Source organism: Dermacentor andersoni, chromosome 10 (genome assembly GCF_023375885.2).
Source record: "Dermacentor andersoni chromosome 10, qqDerAnde1_hic_scaffold, whole genome shotgun sequence".
In the NCBI taxonomy this organism is placed as follows: Eukaryota; Metazoa; Arthropoda; class Arachnida; order Ixodida; family Ixodidae; genus Dermacentor; species Dermacentor andersoni.
The window spans coordinates 15,693,858-15,721,400 of NC_092823.1; the positions used below are offsets into that span (position 1 = coordinate 15,693,858).

At 41.5% G+C, this 27,543-nt stretch overlaps 1 long non-coding RNA gene and 1 pseudogene across 1 annotated transcript; one reads left to right on the forward strand and one right to left on the reverse strand.

Moving 5' to 3' along the window:
- Positions 1-1,208: 1,208 nt before the first annotated feature.
- On the forward strand, positions 1,209-8,159 carry LOC126518966 (uncharacterized). Its single transcript, XR_007596493.3, has 2 exons — positions 1,209-1,656; positions 7,994-8,159. It is a non-coding gene; the product is annotated as an uncharacterized lncRNA (long non-coding RNA).
- Positions 8,160-24,137: 15,978 nt separating this feature from the next.
- On the reverse strand, positions 24,138-24,315 carry LOC126519337 (U2 spliceosomal RNA; annotated as a pseudogene).
- Positions 24,316-27,543: the final 3,228 nt, after the last annotated feature.

Here is a 27,543-nt window from a genome sequence, read left to right on the forward strand (position 1 = left end):
GAGAGCAATTCCCGTGTTGTACAATGAAAGTGATGTGTTGCTGACATACATTTCCGAATTTCTTGATATGAAATGCTATGAGGGCCTCTCCTGCCACTGACTCTCCAACCCTTCTCATTGTCGTCAATATGAACTCTCCCAGTAGCTATAACAACTAAAGCAATGAGTTGTACTTTGCCAATAAGTAAAAGGAATGGGTGGAGCAGCAGGCCAGAGCCACACTATTGCAGGCACCTTTTTGTACAAAAGATAGCGTGTCTTTCTCTGTGTGCTACAAGTAAATTATTGGTAGGGGAGAATCTCAAAACAGGGGGTCACTTCACTTGATCCCCCATGGCGCCTGTACAGTACTTTGAGTGGGAAATATGCACTTCACCACATGATAAGCAGCGGAAGTTGGCTGCCAATAATAAAATCGCCTTCAGAACAACTCTGTGCTTGGTCACATCAACGCTCTGTATCCTGTTCTTTGAATGCATTTTCTTGACAGCGTTTTCACGACCTGCAAAAAAAGAAAGCGTTGAAGTGGGACAACCTTGCAGTAGACAATAGCAAAGTCCAGTGGAGCTGCTACAATGATTAACACAACAAACTTGTTTTTTCTAGAAATTGTCAGTGTACACTGATTGTAGGATCGGAGCTTCAGGAGGCCCATGAGGACTTATAAAAAAATTCACTTAAGCAAGCAACACCTTGAAACTCCGCTCAGGTACTGCACCCTTTCCCATCTATGTGGCTGGAAATGCCACCGAGCACATCAGTGTGGGTAAGAGGCCTATGAGGCTATTCAGTTGAAAATTTGAGCCTTTGCAATGTTGTGTGCTTTTTGAAAGGTTCAGCGTTTTTTTTTTGTAATTTGCACTACCAGAAATGTAGCTACACGGCCTCCATTCAAACGAAGCCTCCATTCAAAAAGAAGCGAAATGCCATACTAAAACGCTGCTGCCACGCACGGAAGTGACGTCAGAGTTATGACGTTGTTTAAACAAGTATGACGTGTCCCGGTTTATAGTGTTGCGCGCGCTGCTGGAGCTGCTTCAGCTTTTCAGCTTAGCTAAGACACAGTTTTACCGTTTCTTACTGTATTGTGTGCTAGAATGTTGTTCTAGTTGCGCTGGAAGAATCGGATGGTGTTCGAGCTTGCGATCACGAGCGACACTTGGACGCAACGCTGGAGCAGATCGTTTCCTTATGCCTTGCAGCGCGTTTATGGTTGGTAGTGTGGTCTTATGTAGCTCCTGTTACGTTTTTCAGTGCTCTTGTTTGTTGAATTTGCTGTTGTGAATGGGGCACATGTTGGCTTTCAGTATGGCAGAACTTTTTTCTCTTATGGTAAAAACGTTTAAACGCGTTCTAAACGCTTGTCGCTGCAGCCAGAGTGCGGGAAGCCTCGAGCTCACTTCTTCCCGACGCCGCCCCGGCTTCGAGGGCCGCCGGGGACCTTCTCCATCGGCGTTGCCGCCGCTGGGAGGCGGCTCTCAAAAGTTCAGAGTTGGCAAACCGCAGCTCTGGGCCATCCGGCAAGCCGAAGGTGCCGCTCGAGTTCAAGGACTTCGAGCCGCCACCTGAGGCCACCACAACAAAAACTGGCGGACCATTCTCTATTAAAGTTTCTTCTTCATCCTTCGTAGGATTGCTGTTGCATATATTGCCCGAGTAAGTGCTGTTGCAATTTTTTTATGGCAATGTCGCATTTACCTCTACTGTTTCTTGTCTTGCATCTTCATGCTGTTTCCCTGTTTACCTCGGATTTTGGTGGCTAGCGAATCGCGACTTGCTTGTGCACCTGCTCGTCACAGTTCAATAGGCACATGTTGAGCAACCTGAATGTAAACTATGAAGACAAATATTGCAAAACGTGGCCCAGCCACTCATAGTTCTACTCTGGTTCAATTTTGTTGTAAAGCTTGGCTGTCTTGAAGACCGAGAAATTTTCTGAAATTTCTTCCAGCTAGTTTGCTAACTGCTATTTAGTATTGCTTCTTATGATGGCGCTGTGCGAGGTACCAGGTTTGCACAAATGTTCCTCGCAACTTGTTTGTAGACATGACGTAGGTTCATTGCAGGAACCTGCATTTTGTTATAGATGTGAAATGCATGCTAATATGACCGGTGTGGGCTTGCAGGTCCATGCATGCCTCTCTCAAGCAAATGCCAAGTTTCCATTGTATGAATCTTCCTTGACCTTGCTGCACTTCGCAGGGCTTGTTTGGTTAATCCTTTTGTCTGTGCAATAGAATGCACATAGGTCTTGAGCTTTACCCTGATCCTCTTGTCCAACAAAAACTAAACTTTTTAGGCATTGCGTTAGGGAACATATCTGGGTGATAATGTGACAATTTTTGCCTCTATAACCTTTCTTTTCTCCCACCTTCAGTGAAGTTGTCAACCACCTGTCTCTTTGTTCGAACAGAGTGCCATGCATTGACAGAAATTCTCATCACAACAAGAAAATCTCTGAAGGAAATTATTGAGACTGACTAGGACTTCGCCTTGGGCAAGTTGGTGAAATCTGCGACGCATTTTTTTTGTGCGCAACAAGATATTTATAGAGGAAGGACGCATGAAAGTGCGAACTACCAACTGACTTAATGATTCAAAGGATGGAAGATAGGGTACAAATTTTGTGCACATGCAAGAGGCGAATGTTGTGACAGTGCTAGTTTGTCTAGTAATGCTACAAATCGGCAATAAACAAGTGCACTTCTGGGGAATTAAGGCAATTGAAGTGCTACTGACATGTGCACGATCTCTCTGACAAAATATTCCTTCGTGAGTTCATGTGCTGTTTTGTTGCTACTTCTGCCCAGGATCACAATGTGCGAAAGCACGGCTCACATGAGCAGGCCTTGCAATGTGCGCTGCACCATCCGGTTTATTTAAATTGTTTGAATGCTCCCTCAAATAGTCATTTAGGCATTGGGCCGTTTGGTCCACATAGAACTTGCCACAGCCGAGAGGTATCTCATACACCAACCCACAGCACAATGCAAAATGGTTGGCATGATTTTTCATACACCCTTGTCTCGTGGTATGAGAGCCACTAGCAAAATTATTTGCTCCCACGTCGATAAATGTTGTACACTGTTGCACACATTTTTGGCGTGACAGAATCGGTCTTTTTTTTGCATGAGTGCGAACATTCATACCGATGGAAACACAAAAATTGTTTCAAGTGAGGCACTAGATCACCCAGAGCAACAATCTAAAGAAAACATGTATTTTATGTAAATCTTGATTTATTAAACAATTTTCTCGCCCTAATGTGGCAAAGAGGACATCTTAACCTCTACACGGACAGGCAGAAGAATGACAATTCCATGAGAAATGTCAACATATGAGCATGGAAAGCGCAGTTGCCAGTGATGTGAGGACTGACGACTTAACAAGTACCACAACGCGGAATGGAAAGCGTATGCGTCATCTCCCGCCTTTTAAAAGGTTGATGCTTTTATTGAACACGCCAATGCCATGCTGTGGCCCGACCAGCTTCAAAGCCGCAAACTGCACTGTTTTGCAGTACGCTGCGACTGCAGCCCACTTGTTTCCTGATGTAGATTCCGGATTCCAGAAATGGGCTGAGAAGGTCTAAGCCGACACGATGGAAGGTCTTGGTAGGGATGTCGTGCGGCTGCAGGTAACAGGTGGGGAGCTGGGAAGGCTTCTTACGTCGTTGGCAAAGTTCACAAGCGGCGACGCAACATCGTACGGAACGGGCAAGGCCCGTCCAAAAAATACGGCGACGTACACGGTCATAGGTTCGAGATACGGCAAGGTGTGCTGCCATTGGTGTGTCGTGAAGCTCTTCTAGAACAGTGGAGCGGAGGTGTTTAGGTATTACAAGTAGAAATTCAGAGCCGTCCAGATGAAGGTTACGGAGGACGAAGAGGCGTAGAGCAGCATCGGCTGGAGAGTGTTCAAAACGGTCTGAGTGCTCTGATGTAGCCGTCATGACGTTGCTCGTCGGCGAAATGAAGCAGCTGTGATACAGAGAATACACAAGAAGCACTGGCAATATTGGAGGAGTCAAAGTTGTCAACAGGTAACGCGACAAGCAGTCAGCGTCTTGGTGCAGGCGGCCAGACTTGTACACCATGGAATATGAAAATTCTTGTAGCCTCAAAGCCCATCGACCAAGCCGGCCTGTAGGGTCTTTTAGTGATGAAAGCTAGCAGAGAGCATGATGGTCAGTGACTACGGAAAAAGGGCGACCGTAAAGGTAAGGATGGATATTCGCAACTGCCCAGACAACAGCAAGGCATTCTCATTCCGTAATGGAATAGTTGTGCTCCGATCGTGCTAGGAGGTGGCTTGCATAAGTGATAACGCGATCCTGTCCACGCTGACGCTGGGCTAAGACGGTACCTACGCCATGACCGCTGGCATCTGTAGGCAATTCTGTAGGGGCATCAAGGTCGAAGTGGGCGAGAATGGGTGGTGAGGTTAGAAGAGTGACGAGACGAGAGAAGGCGACGGCTTTTGAAGTACCCCGCACCTCCACCGGAATGTTACATGTGAAAAGACAGACGAAAGGGGCTATTTACAGGTTATTTACACTGGAGCCAGGCAGCCAGGCCGACCCTCGCTCGCACTAAGAGCTGCGACGTCATCTTCGTTCTCGTGGCGGCCCGTCTCTTGAGCATTGCTCGATGATATTGTAATAATATTACTGCGAATAGAGCTTTTCTAATTGAGAAACTGAAGTAAATGCAGGACACAATTAGACACTCCCTTAGACATTCAAGTACTAGCCAGATGATGAAGGCACTCCTCATTAAAATTCTGTCACTGGAACTCATCTACTAGTAATAAAACGATCGCTGCATTGCATCAGAACATGAAAGAAAATGCTTCTTGTCCAGTTCTATTTGATTTTTAGAAAAAAGAACCTATTGAGGTTACCCTTGAAAGCATCGCCCACGCTTTTGTGTTTCAGTAGTTATTATGTAGTGCTGAGCTGGCTTTTCTGGCTCGCGAAACTTGCACAAACTTCAAGTCGCAGAGAATTTTATGTTCATGTGATGTCGTGGTATGTCTGAACAGTCCATGCCACTTGACCAAGAGCAGCTGCAGTGGTGAATCCAATGTTCTGTCTTGGGTAGGTTGCTCCATGGCCGCACGTGCGCATTTTGCGTAGAAAACTGTAGCACCATCTGTAGGGCGCTGTTTTACTCACCGATGAAAGCAAAGGGCAGTCGTGGCGTATGCAACGTCGCCACTCCCTGCTCAGGAGCAGGTGATTTGATTTCCTCTCTAGGTATGCGGACCCTTCAGACGCAATTTCCTCGTAAACTAAGTCTTGTTGGCACGAAACAAGCACTGTGAGGTTTATGGAATGCTACTTTAATAGGCCGCATCTATTTATTTATTTCATACATACTGCTAGCCTCCATTTCGAGGCTGTTGCAGGACATGGGAAAATACATTGCATCAAAATATGAATGACAAACTTATACACTTGTTAATATTGTAGTTTACAAGAAGATGTAGTTGAGCAATACAATAAGAGGGTGTGACCTTCCTGAGTCAGCCCTTAAAGCTTAATGAACAAAAATGCAGAAGCATAAGGCAAACAACAAAAAAAGTACACCAAACCAATTACAAACATATTGCAGTGTCTGTAGGTGATACGTATAAATTAAGATGCGTACTCAGACCTGTTTTTCCAGCATAGGAAGGAAATCGTCAGGTGAACAAATTATATCACTAGGCAATGAATTCCAATCACTGATTGTCTGAGGAAAGAAAAAAAATACCTGAATGTGTCTGTGTGGAACCTGTATTCAATTAAATGTTTAAGGTGTTTAATTCTAGTGCTTCGCTGTTCAGAGAAAGATACACATGCACCACTGTGTAATTTGTAGCCCCCGTTAAGGAGGTGGAACAGAAACTTGAGGCGTAAGAATTTAGCACGCTTGCAAATAGTAGTATAGTCCACTACTACTTAGTAGTCTGCTTTGTATTTTCCTTTAATGTCCCATGAAATGACCATATTAGGGAGCACTCAAACAATGCAAATAAATTTCAAGGTGTGCATCTCGGCATGCTTTGCAAGGCCTGCTAACGTGAACTGCGCTTTTCGCGTGTTATGATCTTGGGCAGTGCATGAGTTCATGGAAGCATACGGTATTAGGACGATCCTGCATGTGTTAGTACATGTCAATTTATTTAATTGCATGTAACCTTAGAAGCAGGCTAGTAAACAATGAACTCTTGTTTGCTAACCCAAGGCATCGAGGCGGTCAAAGTCAGGGTCGTTGACCATTTGCCTGCTCCTAACCCCAATTATTGGCAAATAAATTCTGTAGAAACCCGCAAGATCAAGGAGGGTACACGAAAAGGAAAATTCTTGAGACCCATATGGGTTTTTAAAAAAGGCGGTGACTGGTGACACGCGTAGTAGAGGCCAAATGCCATACCGAAACGCTACTGTCATGCGCGGAAGTGATGTCACATTTTTGACCACGTGATTGTGACGTTTAAACAAGTATGGCGTGTTCCAGTTAACAATTTTGCTACAGTTTGCGTGCGCTGCTTCCACTTTTGAGCTTAGTTAAAACATAAATTTATGGTTCCTTACTGTATTGTGTACCAAAATATGCTAGTTAGTTGTGCTGGGACAACCGAAATGTGCCTGAGCTTGCGATCATGAGCGACACTTGGGCCCAAGCCTAAAGCAACTTATTTCCTTATACCTTGCAGTGCCTGTTATGGTGCATAACCTGGTTTTGTGCAGCTTCTGTTCAGTTTTTCAGTGCTGTTGCTCTTGTTTGCTGAATTTGTTGTTGTAAATGGAGCTCGTGAGTGTCTTCAGCTTGGCGGCACTTTCTTCTCTAATGACAGAAAGGTTTAAAATATTTCTAAACGTTTGTTGCTGTCGCTTACTTGAGTACGTTGATCGTGAAGACTTTTCCTTTTTTTTCCATCTTTCGTGGGGCTTTGCATAATGCGCGAGTAAGTGAGCTGTCGCAAATTTTTATGGCACTCAATGCAGCGTTTACCTCTACTCTTCGTCTACTGTACGGTTTTCCTAATCACGGATTTCTCGGCTCGATTGTCAATCACGACTTGCTTGAGAACCTGCTAGAAAGCCCAAAGAAGGCTACAGCATCTACATTCTGCGCCTGCTCGCAACACTTCAAAATGTACATGTTGAGAAACCCTAATCTAAACTATGAAAACCAGTATATAGGAACGTGTTCTACTCGGGCTCAATCTTGCTGTCAAATTAAGTTTGTCTTGAAGCCAGAATGCGGTGCAGCTTGTTTCCTAAACTGATATGTGTACTAGCATTGTTGTTTCTTACGCTGTTATCTGAGGCGCCATGCTTGCACGAACATTCTTCGCAACTTGTATGGAAATACGACGTAGATTCATTGTAGGAATCAAGCTTTGTGTCCTGTCCTTCTCTTGGATTTTATTTTCGCGCTATTCTGAAGCTCGAATCAGGAATTTGACATTGTAGAACCTGCACTACGTAGATGTGAAATGTAAAGACACTATACTGGTAGGTGGGTGTATGCAAATGTGTACATTTCTAGGCTCATACCAATCAAGAAAATGCCAATTTTTCATCCCGTGAGTCTTTCTTCACCTTGTGGAATTTCGTAAGCCTTGTTTCGGTCATCCCTTGGTATCCGTTGCAGCAGCTCAGTGTCTATAGTGCCCTGCTGAGCAGAAGCTCAGTGGTTTGATTCCCGGCTCCAACAGCCACAGTTTGATGGGGGCTTAACGTAAAAACACTTGCATTTGAGCTTTGGGCATACTTTAAGGAATCTCCGGTGGTCAAAATAAACTAGAACCTACGATGTACACCACAGTGAAGTTACATGGCAAAACCTCACAGTTAAAGTAATCTCTTGATCCGTACAACAAAATTCTGATAAGTTTTATCCCTTAGCATGATCCTCTTGTCTAATAAAAACTTTTTAAGGCATTGTGTAAAAATATGTTTTGGATGACTACTGAGTATTTTTTCTCAAATCTTTTTCAGCACCAAACCGAAGAAGTTGTCGATCACTTTGGACTTTTCTCAAACAGGGTGTTGTCCGGTGATTGAATTTCTCTTCACACAAGGACAGATTGTGAAGGAGATATTGTAAACTATCAGCAGCAGTAGAGAACGAGGCACAAAGAATAAAGGAAATTGATGGACCCAATTTTCTGTTATTTACAATGTTGTGAAGGAAGCAGACAGTGAAGCTGGACAATATGTAGCGGAAATCATAATGTAGCAATAATAAGTAAAGAGGAAGTGAAAGTTGATAGAAAGACAACTTGCTGAAGGTGGGAGCCGAACCTCCATACTGTGCATTAAGCATGCCGTGCATTGCCAATTAAGCTACTAATGTGGTCGTCCTCCCATTTACTTGGCTATCTGTGTATGTGTAAGGGGTAGGCCTGGGAGGGTTGGCCAGCACTGCTTCTCTCGGCCATGTCAGGGGATGTGGAACATCTCTAACTGATGATGTCAAATTGTATGACTTCAGGATTAGGCAACTGGACAACAAGCCCTTAAATGCTCCCTCATGGCATCAAGGCAGCTAAAGAAAATACCTTTGACCAGTTGCTTGCTGCAAAGCTGATTTACTATGTGACTCCTGTTCTTAAAAAGGGATGTTCCACATGTGCTGTTGTTGGCTACGAGTGGTCCTGGCTAGCACTACTAGTGCTCTTTTTGTATGTGTACACAAATACCTAAGAATGTGAACAAGGGAGGGCCCTCATGACAGCTTAACTGGTATAGCACAGTACGTATAATGTGGTTCAGCTCCCACCTGTGGTAAGTTGTCTTTTCATCCACTTTCATTTGCTTTATTTCTACATTTCAATGAAACACAATTTCCCCTGTGCTTTCTCTGGCTTTGTAGTCTGTTTTCTCATATAGTAAAAAGAAGGCTGCCTCAAGTTCATACAGGCCGCTTCAGTATTTTTGTACAATCCCATAAGAAAAGGCATTTGTTCCCCTCGGCTAAAGAAATACAGAATCCAGGTTTGTGCAATTTATCTGATATGTCCACAGTTTGGGACAGTTTTCATGGACTATCTGGAAGCAGTGGCGAAGCCAGTGGGTAGCAAACTGGGCACAAGCCCTCACTCCACCCCCCCCCCCCCCCGCGCACACACACACACACATACAAGATTTCTATCTATATGGGATCTGCCCAGCCCCCTTTCCGTCCGCAGTCATGTTGGTGCAGCCCATCCACCTGCTCTCCCTATAAAAAAAATTTTGGCTATGCCACTGTGTTGAAATATGTGCCACAGTAACAGTAGTCATCAATGTTTTAAGAAATTGAGGAAGAAGCTAAACAAGTGAAATGTCGAAGAAAGTTCTCAGGTGTGTTGCTCATGCTTGGCAACATGCCAGACTGCATGGCGAAATTTGGTTAGCGATGCACTCTGGCATGTTTGATACATTCGTGCCAACTGCGCGTTAGCCTAGCCTGATCACTACGGCTGTGCACAATTAAAGTCATGCTTTTGACATCAATTAAACAGTAATCTGATTTAGAGAAAAGCATGCTACTGCATACTTTTGCCCTTTCACTTGCTGGCTCTGCTGGTTGTAGCCGAGCTGGATGATCGTGTAGCTGGTGGATCGGCATTCCTGACCCCTTCAACTTGAGCACAAGCCTCGGGTATCTCCTTTTCTTCTGCACAACCTATACCTTGCAGCAGCTGTTGCAGTTCATAGTGTACGTCTGTGCAACTTGCACTCTACATTCCAGTTTTGTACTTTGTTTTGTTTGGTTTGCTGTTGGTTAGCCCTAATTAGTCCTACCACACATCTACTGTTCTGAACCATGTTCACGATATATAACTATATAAGGCATTTGCACTCTGCGGCAGCAGCGGCGTGGCGCTAGTCCTGTGGCTACGTTCCTAACCGAGGAATTCTTTCTGTAAACGCAGGTCCCTACATCTGCGCATCTCTGCCAGACGTACAGTTTTTTTTCCTTCTGCAAGCTGAATTGCATCACTGCCACGTGCCTTGACTGCCTTCGCGGTGCCTGCGGTTGGGCGGGACTATCTACTGGTGCGCCGTACGCACCTGCTGTGAAGTGCATCGCCTGTCCGCGGAGCAGCTGCCACTCGGGAACCAGTATATGAAGCCACGTCGACTGAAGACCGACTGCATTTGCACTCTGCGGCAGCAGCGGCGTGGCGCTAGTCCTGTGGCTACGTTCCTAACCGAGGAATTCTTTCTGTAAACGCAGGTCAGTATACACCACAACTTGAGCCTCCTCCGCCGCTACTTGATATTGCCGCCTGCTGCTGCTGCTGCTGCCGCGAGTGTTCTTGTTGCATGTGTACAAATTTTCTGCAATGGCCGATACTGCTCAGTGTGCTTCATGTAGCCTAACCTTTCCCGACGATGCACCTTCCATTTTATGCGTCAGTTGTGGTTGCAGGTATCACTTAGGAAGTTGTTCGGGGGAGGACGAAATAACCATGACTCGAAAAAGGAAAAAAAAAGTGGAACTGTGAAGCCTGCAAACCTAAAGCAACGATTGATCCTGACAGCTCAGCAGATGCACGCTCTATCACTGATGTGTTCAATGAGCTAGCTGCCATAAATCAAAAGCTGCTAGAAATAAACGTAATAAAGAAAAATGTAGAGTTGTTACTGAATCTGAAGGCCACTGTGGATGGCATCGAGTCCTTGGTGACACTTGTTTCCGAGAAGTATGATACGCTACTGGATAAGATGACAGCTCAGGAAAACAAAATTGGCACGTTAGAGAAAAGAGTTGCCGCCATTGAAGCGTCAGGGGACTGTGAAGAAACGAAAAAACCCAGAAATGACCTTAATCAACTTGAGCAGTATGGACGACGACACAATATGGAAATACACGGCATAAGGTTCACCGAGAATGAGGACTTGCTCAGCAAGGTTAACATCCTCGCTAGTGAACTCGGTCTGCAGCCTGTAACTACAAGGGAACTCGATGCTGTTCATAGACTTCCAGCGAAACAAGGAAAGACACAGCCAATACTACTGAGGTTTCAGTCTCGAACTACTAAGGAAGAATGGCTCAAAAAGAGAGCTGTCTTGAGGGAGAAGAAATCAACTGTGGGTTTGCGTGAGAACCTTACAGCTACGAACAAGCGACTATTCTGGCTAATGAAAGCAAAGGCAACTGAAAAGGATTACATGTTTACATGGATAAAGGAAGGAAAGCTGTTCGTCAGGAAACGTCATGGGGAACGCGCAATTAGAATTCAATCAGAAGACGACTTGTCCAAGATAGAATAGAAGCTGACAATGTCAGTAACACTGATATAAAATGGCAGAACTACTTAGCCAAAGAGACAACCAATACTATAGTCAAGCAACGTTCCGAGTAGATGTGGGCAAATATGTTCATAACAAGCAATGCTTCTCAGTTTTTCACATGAACGCTAGAAGCCTCAGGAACAAATTTGACGAAGTTAACATGCTTCTTGACTCTCTGCACTATAGTTTCAATGTCTTGGCTTTTACAGAAACCTGGTACAGTTCTAATGATTTTATTCCCGAACTTGAAGGTTACAGCTGTGTGTCTATTTCGCGATGTAAACGAAGAGGTGGTGGCGTTGCAATCAATTTCGCAATGACGTATTGTACAACGAGTGAACAGAGTACAGTATGGTTAACGATGATTGCGAATCACTTGTGGTTGAGTGTGATGGCCTGCTTCTTGCTGTCCTGTACCGTCCGCCTGCAGGTAGTGTGAATATTTTTTTGCAAGTTGTTGAAAGGATCCTGGAGCACAGCTTATTGTTGAAAGTGCCCGTGTTACTCACTGGTGACTTTAATATTGACCTCCTTCATGAGAACTCTATTAAATATGATCTACTAGATGTTATTCACTCTTATGGCTGTCGGAATTTAATCGAAGCACCAACAAGAATTAAGGTCGAAACAAGTACACTGTTAGACTTGTGTATAACGAACCATTTAAGTGACGAAATGGTCTCAGGCATAATATCTAGCGACATCAGTGACCACTTACCTATCTTTTGCATTATACCACGCTCTAACCATCGTAGTGTTTCGCAGAATGGGAAAGAAGCGAGAGCAAGTAGAAAAATAAGTGATAATAACATTACGAAGTTCCAGGAGCTTGTAACTAACACCGATTGGAGTGTAATAGAGAGAGAAAAAAATGTTGACCAGGCTTACAGTAAGTTTATAGCACTCTTTAAAGAAATTTACGACACTTGTTTCCCACTAGAAATGCGCAAAACGCACCGAAAAATTAGAAAGCCTTGGGTCTCCTACGAACTATATAAAGAAATTGAACGCCGCAAAAAGTTATTTGAAACATTCATTAAATCGAAAGATCCACACGTCCTGAAAACCTACAAGCAGCTTCGAAATAAAAGAAACTCTAAAATGAAGAAGGCTAAACGCGAGTACTGTCAGAATAAGTTCACCGCAGCTGCAAACAATCCTTCACTGCTTTGGAGAACATTTCGAGAATTATTGACGGGCAACAAAACGAACTGTCCTCAGTCAATAGTTATCGACGGGATAACATTATCAGGGGAATGCCTAGCCAACAAGTTTAACTCGCATTTCCAGGTTTCTGCTGCGCTGTATAGCGATGCTCCTGTGGGCCGATGTGAAGCATACAAAAGATGTTCTGATATGCCCACTATATTCCTGTACCCAACAAGCTCAGCAGAGATAGCAGACGTCATATCTACACTAAAGAATAACTGCGCATGCGGAGCGGACGAAATAAGTACAAAGCCTATAAAGAGTGTAGCGCAAGTAATATGTCACCCGCTGTCGCATATCTGCAACCTCGTCTTATCGACTGGTGAATTTCCCGTGCTCATGAAAATTGCGAGAGTTGTGGCACTGCATAAGGAGGGTGCGTTAGATAACCTCAATAATTTCAGACCCATCTCAGTTCTTCCTATCTTTTCTAAAATCCCTGAACGCATTTTAAATAAAAGAATAGTTGGGCACTTGACAAAAAACAAAGCAATAGTACCAGCACAATTCGGGTTTCAGAAACAAAAGTCTACTGAGCAAGCGCTTTTGCATGCGAAAGACCACTTAATTAAGAACTTTGAAAAAACAGACTTACACTATTGGAGTGTTTTGGATTTCCGTAAGGCTTTTGACTCTATTAATCACGATATTTTGCTTCGAAAATTACCCTAGTATGGCATAAGAGGTGTAGCGTATGCTTTAATTAAGAACTATCTCAGCTCCCGTAAACAGTTTGTTAGCCTAAAAGATTCTAAGTCCCAACTTCTTGATTTAAACTGCGGTGTTCCTCAGGGCTCAATCCTAGGCCCAACTTCGTTTCTTCTCTATATCAATGATATTGTTAACATCCCAAACACACCGTGCATAACTCTGTATGCAGATGACACCAGCGTTTTCTTCTCTGATCATAACATTCAAGAAGCATTTAACGTAGCCAATAGATGGATGGGGGACCTCAACTGTTGGCTAAATTCAAATAGAATACAACTGAACTGCGAAAAAACAAAGTACGTCATATTTAGACCAAAAGGAAAGCAGCTGATGGGTCACTACGAGTTAAATTTTGGGGGGCGCAATATAGAAAATACACAGTGCGTAAAATTTTTAGGCGTATGGTTTAACGAAAACCTGTATTGGTCCATTCATGTGGAGATCCTCAGAGCCGACATTCGTAGAGCGACGGGAATGACTAACATGTTAAAGCATCTTATTCCAATGAATTTAAAGAAACAGCTATATTACACACTAATACACTCTCGTCTACACTATTCTCTTCTGGTCTGGGGAACTACTACCAAAACTAACCTTATGTCACTATATAGGCTGCAAAAAAGAGCCGTAAGGGCAGTTTGTAACCTACCTGTTCTTGCACACACTAAACCGTTTTTTGATAAGCTTGGCATACTCCATATAGACCACCTATTTTTGCATAAGCTATCGCTCGAGGCGTTCCGTCTCCGTCAGGCTGATCACATACAGTTTAATCAGACCTTCGCCACCAAAGAAATTCCGTATAATCTCAGACATGACCCAATCTCTATACCGCTTACTCGCACGAACTACGGGAAACAGGCATTACACTTTCAAATATCAACCTTACTAAACAATAATCCCACAATTCTGGAACAATTACAAACCACGAAATCAAGCTTGAGGTTCAAGAAATCTGTTAAAACGTATTTTCATCGCTGCTTTATTATATAACTTCCTTATGTACTGCAATGTTACTGTTTTGTTTTCCTTTTTAACATGTTTTGATCGAGATTCGAATTCTTAATCGTTTTTTATATGTTATCATATTTCGAAAATTGTAACACTTGTTGTGCTGTTGTTTGCTTCAGAGTGTCAACATGCTTTGGGTGCTGCAGCCTTTGTCAGGCAAGAATATTGCCTTTTGCTACAGCCCCTGAGACAGCTGTATGTCTCAAACAACAAATAAATGAAATGAAATAAAGAACTTCTTTGTTACTTGATTTGTCTTTTACATATGAGAATTGGATCAGAACTACCCTACTTTGTTCATACATGGTCAATCACACTCGTGTCTTGTTGGTTAGCAGCTGCACAGTGAAGCATGTCCAACAGTGTACCTTATGTGATTTGGATGTGTGGACAAAAGCACAGGTGCACACCTCGCATTTAGCCAGATATTTTATCAGGTGCTGTATTTTCCAACCACTTATTTAATTTACTAGTTTTACCTTTCATCTAAGTGCGGATGCTACTGAACTGCTATCACTGGGGCTGGCAATATTATATATAATATATGCTACCTTTGCAACTTGGTCCCTGTTAAAGCTTGAAGAAAAATAATCCTATTTATACAAGCAGTCACATAATGTACCCCTGGAAAAAGATGGTTCATTTGCAAAACCTACTCGACATAATTTATTAATAAAAAGAAATGCCCTTCCTGAAATTATAAAAGCAAAGTAGACTGCTCTCATTTTTTTTCTACACTACCACAGCTGTGGTGCATGCTGGTAATTGTACTACAGCTGAGTTGCGAAGAGAGAGCATATAAAATGTGTAATCCACCGAGTCTTTTTGATCATAGGCAACAGTTTTTTTCGTTGAAGCATTGTGACATTATAGTAAAGGAATAAACTGTTGCGTCTCTGTATGCTGCAATGAAATGCAAAGGAAAAAAATTCTCTAAGTCTTTATTTCTTTCATAAAGACAACAGCTGGCCACAGGAACACATGTTTAAGGACTATAGCAAATTAGTCTGACAGAAAAGCAAGTAAAATTTTTTTGTTGGTTTCATTTCGTGAAAAACTGCTGTGGCTGCTAGTGCAGCTTGTAAAACTTAGGCAAATGGAACGTGGCAATCGTGTATTTGCACCACAATGGACACGACGATTCTGTGAAAGGCACAAAGATGTGAACAAATGAAAGGATCAGTCATGTGCAGTGAAGTCTTAGAAGTAAGAGAGGCTTTGAAGACATGCAGCAATACCAGATAAATATACCGGACAAATGAGCATTCAATATGAAGTGCTGCTCACACTGCCAGGCTTGGTCATTGTAAACAAGAACAAACATGCATTGCTCGGTCTGTATACCTGCGCTCATCTGCTATACAATAGTCCTAGCCACATCCCTGACCATCAAAAATCTACCCATTCATTTAGATGGTTAGATGACATTGCTTTCTTGAACTCCTGGCATTCTTGATAGACAGCACTTTAACTGCAGGGCTACAGTTGCGTATTAGTGAGTGCGTCTTGTGACATAAGCAAATTGTAACCACTCGGGCGCAACAAAGAATTAACTTCACGCTCATATATTCAAGAAAAAAACAGTTCACCCAAGCATTTCTATACTTTCTGCAGGAAAAGAAAACTGCAATAGAAAGCATAACCAACGCTTCACAACCTTGCATTCAACTGGTCACTTTTAAGCATTATTGCTCATCTTTAAGGTCCTTTAATGAATCAAGAAAACGTGCCAACAAGCACCTTGTAACAAAAATCGTGCAACCCAACTTTGTTGCTTCGTACAACTATTAGAGTACTTGAAAACAGCAAGTCAAATAAGCCATACAGCTTACCATTTAAGAAAATCCTTTGCTGGGCTAGTTGGTTCATTATCAGTCTAATAGCGGAAAGTGCAAACTTCAAACGGGACAGAAAGAGAGTCCTGTGTCTGTCTCTCTATCCATCTCGTTCGAAGTTTCTGCTTTCCTTATTCCATTCAAAGCTTACTGCTTCCAAGTTCCTCATAGTGTATGTGATATTAACCATTGCAAAAGCATTTTCTTCAAGCAAATAAACATCATTCGGTAAATTTCAATGCATGTACTTATATTTAAACATGCATGCAGATTATATCCTTGGTCGAGTCACTGCTGAAATGTAAACACATGACCACCACCATTTATATGCAAGGTGTCGTAATTTGGGATTGTCAAGCTTGGATAGTAATGCAAAGCGTCATTGGAGAGCAACTTTTTTTTTCTTCCTTTATATACTTCCTTGAGTATTTTCTGCCGCAAACAGAAAAGAATCTGCTTCACATAGCTGGTGCATGTTAACAGATGCAAGCTTTGAAACACATGCCATTCACATTGAGATAATGAACTTTCACGTCTCCAGCCCTTCAACTTGGCCAGAAGTGTAGTCGCTGAATATGCACTCTGACCACCACCACTGCTTCCACAAAACTCATGTTGGTGAATATGCAAACTCTATAACTATTACGCAGTGCCTTCCCACCGTGTTCCAAATTCTCCTAAGAACTACAAGTAACATGGCAGGAAAAAAGCATGCATCTGCATGCTAGGCATGGTGAGATTGGTCTATTAGGTGCTAAATTTAAGCAAATCCATTGCCTTTGTTGCAATACACTATAAGCAAAGCTTTCCTGAATCATTACATTTACATACTATGCAAAGAGATACATGATCTCTGCACTTGTTTTTTATTTCTATACCATCTGCTTTAAATGCAAATGAAAGGTCTCATACGGCGTTATGGTATGCAACGACGACTTGCAGCTGAATGCATCATTTTGCAACTGGTGACAAAAGCATTGTGAGCAGTGGTATATGTACATAAAAGTATGGCTTTTAGAAAATTTAGCAACGTTGAGTCGGGTATTGCTAAAAAAAAGTTTGTGAAACTGTTTTGAAGGTGTTGAGACACAGCAGTGCATGTCACAAAGATGCATGCATGTCTATGGCATTTGCACTGCCTTGCAGCATTGTTAGACATCATATACTACAAGCATAGCCTCCCATACACTTTTGTCAGGATTATATTAGTTATGCTGGGCACCTCGTAAATTTTTCACAGTGATGCTAAGAAATTTACTACTGCACCCAAGACCCAAACAGTTTCCTTTGTCTGTATCTGACCACAACTTTCGAAATCTTGTAGTGAAAGGACACCAGGATGGCAGATGCTTAGAGGAAGTTTATTCAACGGAGTTCCTGAAGGAGGCAAAATTGTCAACCTTAACACTGCTCAAAGAAATCACTGATGTAAAAAGTTTTGCATTGCTGTTCCACGTTTCCTATTATTTGTATGTGGTACCTGAAGGTAAAATATTAATAAAGCTCTTGAAGGGAACAGGGCTAAAAACAGGACAATGAGATGAGATCCAACACTGCTGACTAGAACAAATATTTATTGCATGTTGATATCAATATATACTGGATGTACAATTGGGTGCAGAAAAAAACATGATGACGTACAATATGATTGTTAAGAGAACGAAATCAGAGGCTGAATAGATGCGTGATTTTACAGCTGTGTAGCGATAGTGGAGGCATGCCGACACAATTTTCAGAATATTTATGGATGGCAATAATGTCTTCCAATGTTTTGCATAAGTTTTGTTCAGGGTGCTTGCCTAAAACTATGCACTGAGAAAGCGTGACTTTGCGCTACTGAAATAAGGCATACATATATGCTTCTACTTCTTTGCAATGCCTCCATGACCACTATTGTCTCTTGAACCAAATGTGTACTTTTCAAAGGTCATACAGAGAGGTTGGCTACGGTCTCAAATGTCTTATTGGATGAGATCCATCATGGAATATTGTGGTCAAGTGTATCCCTTATTCTATTTGATAGTGAATATCTTGTACAATACTGAGACTAAAGAAATGGGTCTGTAGTTCTTCCAATTCTTAAACACCTCCATTCTTGTAATTATGCTCGCATTCTTTAAAGTCCGGTACGCTTAGCGTTGTTAGGCATTGTAAATAAAGGAATGCAAGATTCCAGTGCAATATATCCTCCATGTTTTATCAAATCAACTGTTATTTCATCTTCTCCTGCCACATTTTCCTTGGACTTATCTTGCGAAGCCCTTCAAACCTAATCAATAGTTACACATTGAACGTCCATTTCCTGTTCGCTACTACATCCAATCATGGTTACATGGCTGTTATGGGTACGGTACCCCCTTTCAGTCACGGTGTCTCCGTATGAAGATACGACTTTCTATGTTGCGTTTTTCATCAAAAAGCGAAGGAGTGACACTGCACACTGGTGGGGATAATATGGGAAGCATACATAAATGCAATGAACGCCATCTGATGCAGCGACGAAACACTACTAGAGAAAAAGATGTTTGAAGACGTACGACTCCATGTTTTACGGAAGCTCTGGTTTGTCGCTGCTCAAATTTCTCTTTTGCAGCAGCCTCAAACATTCAGAACGGTTAAAAACCCTGTTTTATGTGAAGAAAGAGCTACTTTTAATGAAAAACAGTTGCACAATACTCATAGTTCTATTACTGAATAGTTTTGATCCTGTTTTCATCCGAGTCTCCATTCGGAGACACTGTGATTCACTCAATCTTTTTTACCACGCCGGCGACCCATAGCCACTGTGCGAAAACTTAAAACCACCGACACTTTTTGGACTTCTTGGGCAATCTAGTTCACCGTCGAAGAATTAAACTGTGTTTTTCAGTGTTCCTTTTAGTTTTAAGTGGTGGCATTATTGAAATGCACAAATCGTCGTACGCACTGTTTCGTCATGAAGGTGGTAAATGCTTACATTTCGGGACCATGAAACGAACAACGTCAGTCTGGCAATTATGTCGCTTCCTCGAATGGTTGTCCAGATATGAGAGATTCCTAGTTTGGTCCCAGAACAACAGAATTTTGTTTGGGCGAAGCTTACCTGCAGAAGCAGTACGAACTGTTTTCTGTTTTTGTATTTGAGAATTTTGTCTGTGCTGCAATTTAGCATTTTCTTTTAATGTCCAGCCTGAATAGCTCATTTTGAGTCACCATCCTTGCTCTAAACATGATGCGATTGTGTGAGGTAGGATGCAAAGGACCACTGGCCCCAGCAAGTCCAGTTGCCGTTTCCTTAGTAGAGCAAGTATGAGAAGTGTGTGGTAGAAACCGGGGCCACTGCCGGAAATGCGATGTTTTTCTGTGCTACAGCTCAGGACCACTTCTTCAAATATCACAACCTGTCAACCAGTCGATGCACCACTCGCACAACCTTGAATAGATAATTTCCCTTCTTCCTTTAAAGTGGCATAGTGAACTTGCGATAGAAAGTATTGAGTCACGATGTCTCCATATGAGGACGCGATTGACTTTGCAAAATAATATTCCTAGAGAGGGGAATTTTTTTCTTCGAACTCTGGACACCTGAAACATTAATACCTGCAAGCTCCAAAAATGTCCTGGCAGAATACCATAATTCGTCACTGAAGGGGGTACAGTTCAGTATAGTAGCCATGAAAATGGCTACAAATTCTAAGTTTGTGTTAACAATGACATTTTGTAGATACCAAATAAGGTTTTCTCCTCAAAATAAGCCAACATAACGCAAATAATTTCCATCTTATTTCATGCCTGCAACTTCTTGTAAACTTTCATTATATATATACTCACGAAAGTAACCTGTTCATCTGTAGCAGTTGCTGGCCTTATGAAGACAAGTCGCTTTGTCAAAACGATGGCTACAGCGAGAATCCTTGTTCAATTACCATGTATCTATTCTTGTCTAGGTGGCACTTTAGAGACAGAACAATTGCTATGGCCACGTCCCCACCCCATTCACAAGTTGTTACCATGTAAATCTACTAAACCTTGTGTTGAACTCAAACATTTTTTCAATAAACAGATTTAAGTTCTGCACTCCCTCTTACCAGGTAAAATTAACATGCAGCACCATCCATAAATAGGTTTCAGCCTATTTTTTAGTAGTACCACATTTAAAATGTGTAGCACACCTGCAAACACCAATTGCAAAGACAAAGTTGGGTAAAATATTGCATACTAAAAATAATGAAATAATTGTGGGAATTATCACACTTCCAAGTTCTTTGTGCACACAAAAGAAGCTATCTGTTGTCAAGTTACACAGTATCGTAGTACTATGCATGCAAAGTGTAGCAAAATCGGGTAGTTTCAATTTCTTCATAAGGTAACCTTAAGATACATCGCAGTTGCTCATACTGAGCTTTGTGGCCACAGAGGTGATGCACTCAGACTCGCAAAGCTGGTGCACAGTAGCATAGAAACAGAAAACATACATGGGTGTTCTGACAGCACCTACAAAGATGGAGAAGTTGCTTGGGCTGCATGACCAAATGGCATTGTCTGACTTCACAAGAAGTGATGTAACAGCCCCTCCTATTTTTTTATCTCCCTCCCTCAATGGAGATTAAAATAATTTAATAGTGTCATTTCAGAAAATAAGTAGGGGTGCTCAAATAATGAAATTTTCTTACTGCATCTACATATGTTTGGGCAAAGCAACCTCCAAATACTGAATCAAATTTAGAATGTTTCTAAAGTTGCTGAAATATAAAATAAGTGTGGAGTGCTAGTTGTAAAAAATGAAGTGTGTTGGCATTATTTACATGGCTTGTTTACAGGCACATATAAATACATATTATGCTGTTTGCAAAATAGATGTCCAGTCAACTGAGAAGCGCATAAATGAGAAACAACTACTTTTAGTTATCGTGGTATGCCATGGCAATGACAGTAATGAAAAGAAAGAAATTAGGAATAGCACATCTGGAGCCATGCAAAATGTTGAGTTTGTTCAAGGAGAAAAGTAATACTAAAGCACTGCACATTGTTTTAAAATGATTGATACATCATGCAAGTGGCAAAATAATAAATTCTTTTGCCAAAATCAAACACCTCTGACCCCTGTGTTTGCTCAAGAACTAGCGCTCATGTATAGCAACCACAGCTTCCCTTCAGCAGACTTATTCAGACTAGTCCTCAGTTCCTACCTCTTCTCTTCTTTGAGGCCACAATAAATGTTATTCTTTACATAATCAAAATAAATTATTATTCCATAATTTTTTATAATCGATTCATAAATCAAATACAAATCAAACAACAAATACTATTCAATTCAATATTTGTGATCTGAAACATCCACACACCACTAAAAACAAGGGGACACTGCTTCTGCAAAAGTGTGCTGCAACTCATCTTAATTCTTTTACACTCTAAGAAAATGACTCCTTACGGATTGCATAAGCATGAAGCAATTCAGATGTTCACTCACAGAGATTCATTCAAAATATTTTTCTGATATTTGGAATAACATTCCAACTAAAAGGTTTTGCTTGCCTGCTACATCAAATTTTTTTCACTCATTTCGCTTTACTTTTGAAGAGCACAAACAAAGAAGTGGCAAGATAACCTCTGGTAGTTCTAACAAAAGTAAGAGAACTACCATCCAAGTGCTTAGTATGTGGATAGTCTATTCAGTCTATAAATGTCTGAACTCATGACCATTTCTAAAAAGCTGCATATATTAACCAACAACACATTTCAGTTCTACAAAAGTTCAGTGACTGCAACCTTTATCACTGCCTCCCATAAGTGGCCAGCTGTGTAAAAACAATGACCACAAACCTTTCCCCACGAAATCTTTACTGAAAACAATGTAATAGTCAATTTATGCAAACTACTGTTGCTTATTCAATCAGTTATGCACAACAATCTAGGAGAGAAGGGCAGAGTTCTTAAATTAAAGGAAGCATTGCTTTTCATCATGACAATGCCAGATCCCACAATATCTGAGGGAAGATAGCTTGTGCTTGTGTGGGATGTGTTGCTTGACAGTCCCTCCCTCCTCACATACGGTACCCTCAGACCACTTCGTCAACATGAAAAATTTCTCAACATCTGAGAACATTTAAGTGGATTTATATGTTTCTTCCAGTAAACTTCTCCAAGATTTATCAAAAAAGGAATTGTGCAGTTGCTAAGCAAGTGGCAAAGAATGCAAGAAATGAATATCACCATACATTTGAATAATCTGTTAAGCGTGGTTTTATGCATGGCAATTTCCAAGGTTATGCTATAGTTTGTTTTCAAATATAACCATTAATATTATATATAGTATAATATTATTATTAGTTATATAACTATTAAAAGATAAGCAGGGTATCATCAAATATCATCAAAAATCTCGAAGATATAGTAAAAGCAGTGGAAGAATTCTATACTGACCTGTACAATACCCAGAGGAGTCACGATACCTTAATTGGAAACAGTAATGAACAGGATACAGGAACTCCTCCTATAACTAGCAATGAGGTCAGAGGGGCCTTGCAAGACATGAAACGAGGAAGAGTGGCACGAGAAGATGGAATAACAGTCTATTTAATCAAACATGGACGAGACGTAATGCTTGAAAAACTGGCGCCTCTTTAAACGAAGTGTCTATCGATCGCAAGGGTCCCACAAAACTGGAAGAATGCAAGCATTATACTAATCCACAAAAAGGGAGACATTAAATAACTGAAAAATTATAGGCCCATTAGCTTACTCCCAGTATTATATAAAATATTCACCAAAATTATCTCCAATAGAATAAGGGCAACACAGGACTTCATTCAACTAAGGTAACAGGCTGGCTTCAGGAAGGAATACTCTACAATGGATCACATCCGTGTCATTAATCAGGTAATCGAGAAATCCACAGAGTACAGTAAGCCTCTCTATATGGCTTTCATAGATTACGAAAAGGCATTTGATTCACTAGAGATACCAGCAGTCATAGATGCACTACGCAATCAAGGAGTACAGACCGCTTATGTACCTGGGAAAATTCAGAGATTCCAGAGCTACCTTAATTCTACACATGTAGGAAGATACGTATAAAGAACGGGGTCAGACAGGGAGACACAATCTCTCCAATGCTATTCACTGCAGGCTTAGAAGAAGTATTCAAGCTATTAAACTGGGAAGGCTTAGGAGTAAAGAACGATGGCGAATATCTCAGCAACCTTCGGTTAACCGATGACATTGCTCTATTCAGCAACAATGCAGACGAGTTAAAACACATGATTGAGGACCTTAACAGAGAGTGTAAGAGTGGGGTTGAAGATTAATGTGCAGAAGACAAAGATAATGATAAATAGCCGGGCAAAGGAACAAGAGTTCAGGATCGCCATTTGTCCTCTGCAGTCTGTGAAGGAGTACGTTTACCTAGGTCAATTAATCACAGGGAACCCTGACCATGAGAAGGAAATTCACAGAAGAATAAAAATGGGTTGGATCGCATACGGCAGACATCGTGAGCTCCTGACTGGGAGCTTACCATTGTCATTGAAAAGAAAGGTGTACAATCAGCGCATTTTACCGGTGCTGACATGTGGGGCAGAAACTTGCAAAGAGTGATAGAACGAAGAATGTTAGGCGTAACGTTAAAGGGGAGAAAGAAAGAGAGCGGTTTGGATCAGAGAGCAAACGGCTGATATTCTAATTGACATTAAGAGAAAGAAATGGAGCTGGGCAGGCCATGCAATGCATAGGTTAGATAACCGGTGGACCATTAGGGTTACAAAATGGGTACCAAGAGAAGAAAAACGCAATCGAGGACAACAAAAGACTAGGTGGAGCGATGAAATTAGGAAATTTGCGGGCGCTAGAAGAAATCGGTTGGCGCATGACAGGGGTAATTGGAGATCACAGGCAGAGGCCTTCGTCCTGCAGTGGACATAAGACAGGTTGATGATGACGATGTTGATTTTAAATATGCAGTATTTAAGGCAGATACACGTCTCTAAATGTATCTTTAAATTATTCTCCTGGTCTTTTAACTAAATTGCCAATTTGAGAGGCCCAATATTCTTACTTCTATTTTTCCTATGCTCAAAGAGTGGTACATTCACACATGCGTTGACAACCCTCACTGCAGCATATTTGCCACATTAAGGTACACACAAAAATATTGCAAAGTATTGGTGAAGCAGGCTTCAAGCACTCCGGCAACTTGCAAAAATAAGTTTAATAGCTTGGGTCCAAATAGAACCCCATATCAGATATTAAGCTGATAAGAACAGACACTGCACTTTGACCCTTGCTGGCCATGTCTACGTTTGCACCACCCTCTCTTTGTGGGCATTCCAAATCTACGAAATGTAACTAGTGAGTTTGAAAGGCATATCTGCTGGGAACAAATTCTGAGGATGGCACCAGTTTCGAGATATGCGGCATCAAACTTGCCGTAAAAATTCACTTTTGTTCCACTTACTTCTTATAAAAACTCTTCTATACATTGACGCACAAAGGTAACTGGAACATCAATGCATTTCATTGGACATTTGAAAATTCATATCTCGAAACTGAGCTAGTCCTGATAATGTGTTCCAAGTGGATACGCATTGCAATCTCACCAGCTGCAATTAGTCAATTGAAATGGGTGCCATAAAGTAACAAACAAGAAGTTAATTAGAATAAACTTAATTATTCAGTTAGGCATTCTTATTTCTTGTAGAAGTAATGCCCACTTTATCAAGTGGTTTAGATCAAGGGTTAGAATTGCGCTATCTACCACATGAAATTTAAAAAAAATTGGTGCAGCTAAAAAAGAACACCCTGTATACGTAGTGTTAAGTTTTATGCAATATGCACACGTTGACACACACGCTCATTTTGTGTGCTTCTGCTATGTCTGTTTCACGTTATGAGAAATAGGAGGTTTGAGTCAAATTATAATTTTTGCAGGCCAAGCTACATAGCAGCAGTGGACGTCAGAATTTGTGGAATAATTGCCAATAGGTTAAATAATTATCAAAGTTTTGCAGAGTCTTCCAGTTATTATGTTTACGTGCTGACAGAAAATGGTGTAATGAAAACTGCTCATTGGAAGAGCAATGTATTTTGTTTCAAATTTTGAGCTTATTTCAAGAAAGTAGTGTGTTTAATAAGGCACAGAAGTTCAAGCAATGGTTATTCCTCAACTACCGAACGTATTCAAATCTACACTTTCATGTTAACATGCCTCCTAACATAACTGCTTAAATTTAGTTATTAATCACTTAATTTAGTTAGGTAGCACAACTTCTGATGTCTGCCACTCCTATAAAGGTTGGTTAGCAAAAATTAGTTTGTCTGTAATCTCCCAATTTTAATAGTAATCAAAGAGACTTGTAACAACCACAAAGTACACACGCATGCACACACATTAATAACAAGAAATGCATAGTGCATTTGTTCACAATGTTACTAACGGCCCAAATTTATTGAGCTAGCAATATTATTGTAGTGAAGGTCTACACATTGAAGTAAATGAAACAGCACAAAAGACTCGGCATATAGTGTAAACAATAGGCACAGTGCTGTCATATGCAAATATGTCTCGTCTATTGCACTGTTCAATTCCCTTCAGCATGCACTAACTAGCCCAGCTCAGCATACTGCTAAAGTGTGCACTGATTTCTAGCCACAATTTTTGACCTTGCATTGCATGCAAAGTATTCCATGACTTAATCTCTGAATTGTAAGAAGTGCTGCCTCAATAATTCACTGATGCATTACCCAAGAGGCATGTTCTGGACATCATTTATACTTCATTGCTAAATGGAAAATGTTACCATCCAAAGCCTACACTTTCATTTCTATCTCATTAACAGAGTAGAACTTAACTAGTGTATCAGAATATTGTAAGAGAGGCTTCAAAGCAGGTGATGAGACATCCTCCAACTGACAAACAGTATTATCAGCACGAGTGCTTTCGAGTGGAGAAGAACAATAACAAACTTTTGAGAGCACAGTACACAAATGTATGGGACACCATTAGGGCTGATAAAATTTTAAAATTATTTTTAATGTGCATTTTGTCGAAGCTATACCCCAGGCACAGTGCTAAACTCCAAGTCAAAAGGTGTCAGATAATTTTCCGTTAAAATTATATTTCTAGTGGGAGCACTAAAATCACAGTAGGGATTGTGGCATATAGAGATGCCTATAGTCGAAAACCTGTTGTTGTAATGGGATGAACAGGTGTACATATCAAGAAGGAAGTTATTTTTTCATTAAAAACAGTCGTGGGACATAGGCAGAGCCCATTTGTGGCTCAAATTTATAATACAAACATTCTTTACCTCTTTCACTGATTTTGCAATCAGAAGGTGACCGGCTGCTTTGCATAGTGTGCTAGGTGCTTACTTGCACCAACGACAGTGGCCAGCGCAGTCATGTAACGCTAAGCTAGGGTTCATGAAAATTTGTTGCCCTCCGCGTATCTCGGAACATCTCTACTACACCGTTTTCCTTGCATGAGTGCTTCCGCGTCGCCAACGGAGTGGGCGTTTGCTGCGAATAACGTTCTAGACGCAAAAAAAAAAGATTTGTCGTGCCCGTCAACAAAGCCAAGGAAGCGATGTGTCACCCATGATTATGATCTCTAATGGCATCTCCTTGGAAACGAAGCGGTGATACATGGTCCGCTAGGGCCTTATATATGGGTCCCGTAATGACCAATGCGCTTTGGTAAGTTTTACCTCAGTACATAAATGTATTACAGTGAAGTTGGCGTGAGAGAAATATAAATACCGGCAAACGGAGACCTCAGGAGAGCATCTATTAAAATAAAGTGGGCGGCGAAGGATCTTTATACCAAGCACGGAAGGGCCAGCGGAAAGATCAAAGGTGGAACCGTAGGTTGGCATTTCGGCGAGCCCTGAACCCACAGACCAACCCAGGTTCCAGCTGTGGCGTCACCATTGCCCTTTTGGTGTCCTGGAGGCGCAGCCCGAACGTACTAAATATACACGCTGTTAACGCTTAGTACTTGCGCAAATTCTCACCTACCTTCACCGCAATGCACTCTGTATGCTTCTCTGTATTACAGGACTGTCTTACAGTAAAGCCTACCAAAGCCTATTTGCTCATTATGGAACGCATATAGGACCCTCTCCGAGGGTCCTATATGAGAGGTTTAAGAGGTTCAATACATACAAGCATTTGTCTCGCAAACCAGATTTTTTGCAAGGGAATTTTCCACGTCTTAGTAATTTCTCTCGTCGTATTCGAGTGCTGATTGCCGTGTTATAGTTTGTTAACGAAGCTTTCCCCTCAAGTCTAAATATTTTAAGGCAGTTTTCCTAGCCTCTAAAGCCGCTCGAGTTCGCTCTTCTCCTCGAGCGGCCATTTTTCCTAGAAAGTATGCCTTCCAACCGACTATCGCGGACAACATGAGTCTCTTTCCACGTAAGTGTGAGGCTCGGAGCAGGAGCTGTGGCGCTTGAAAGTAGCCTGGGGCCTGACGAACCAACCGACTGAGCTATCTTTCCGGGCAACATCGAAGAGTCACGA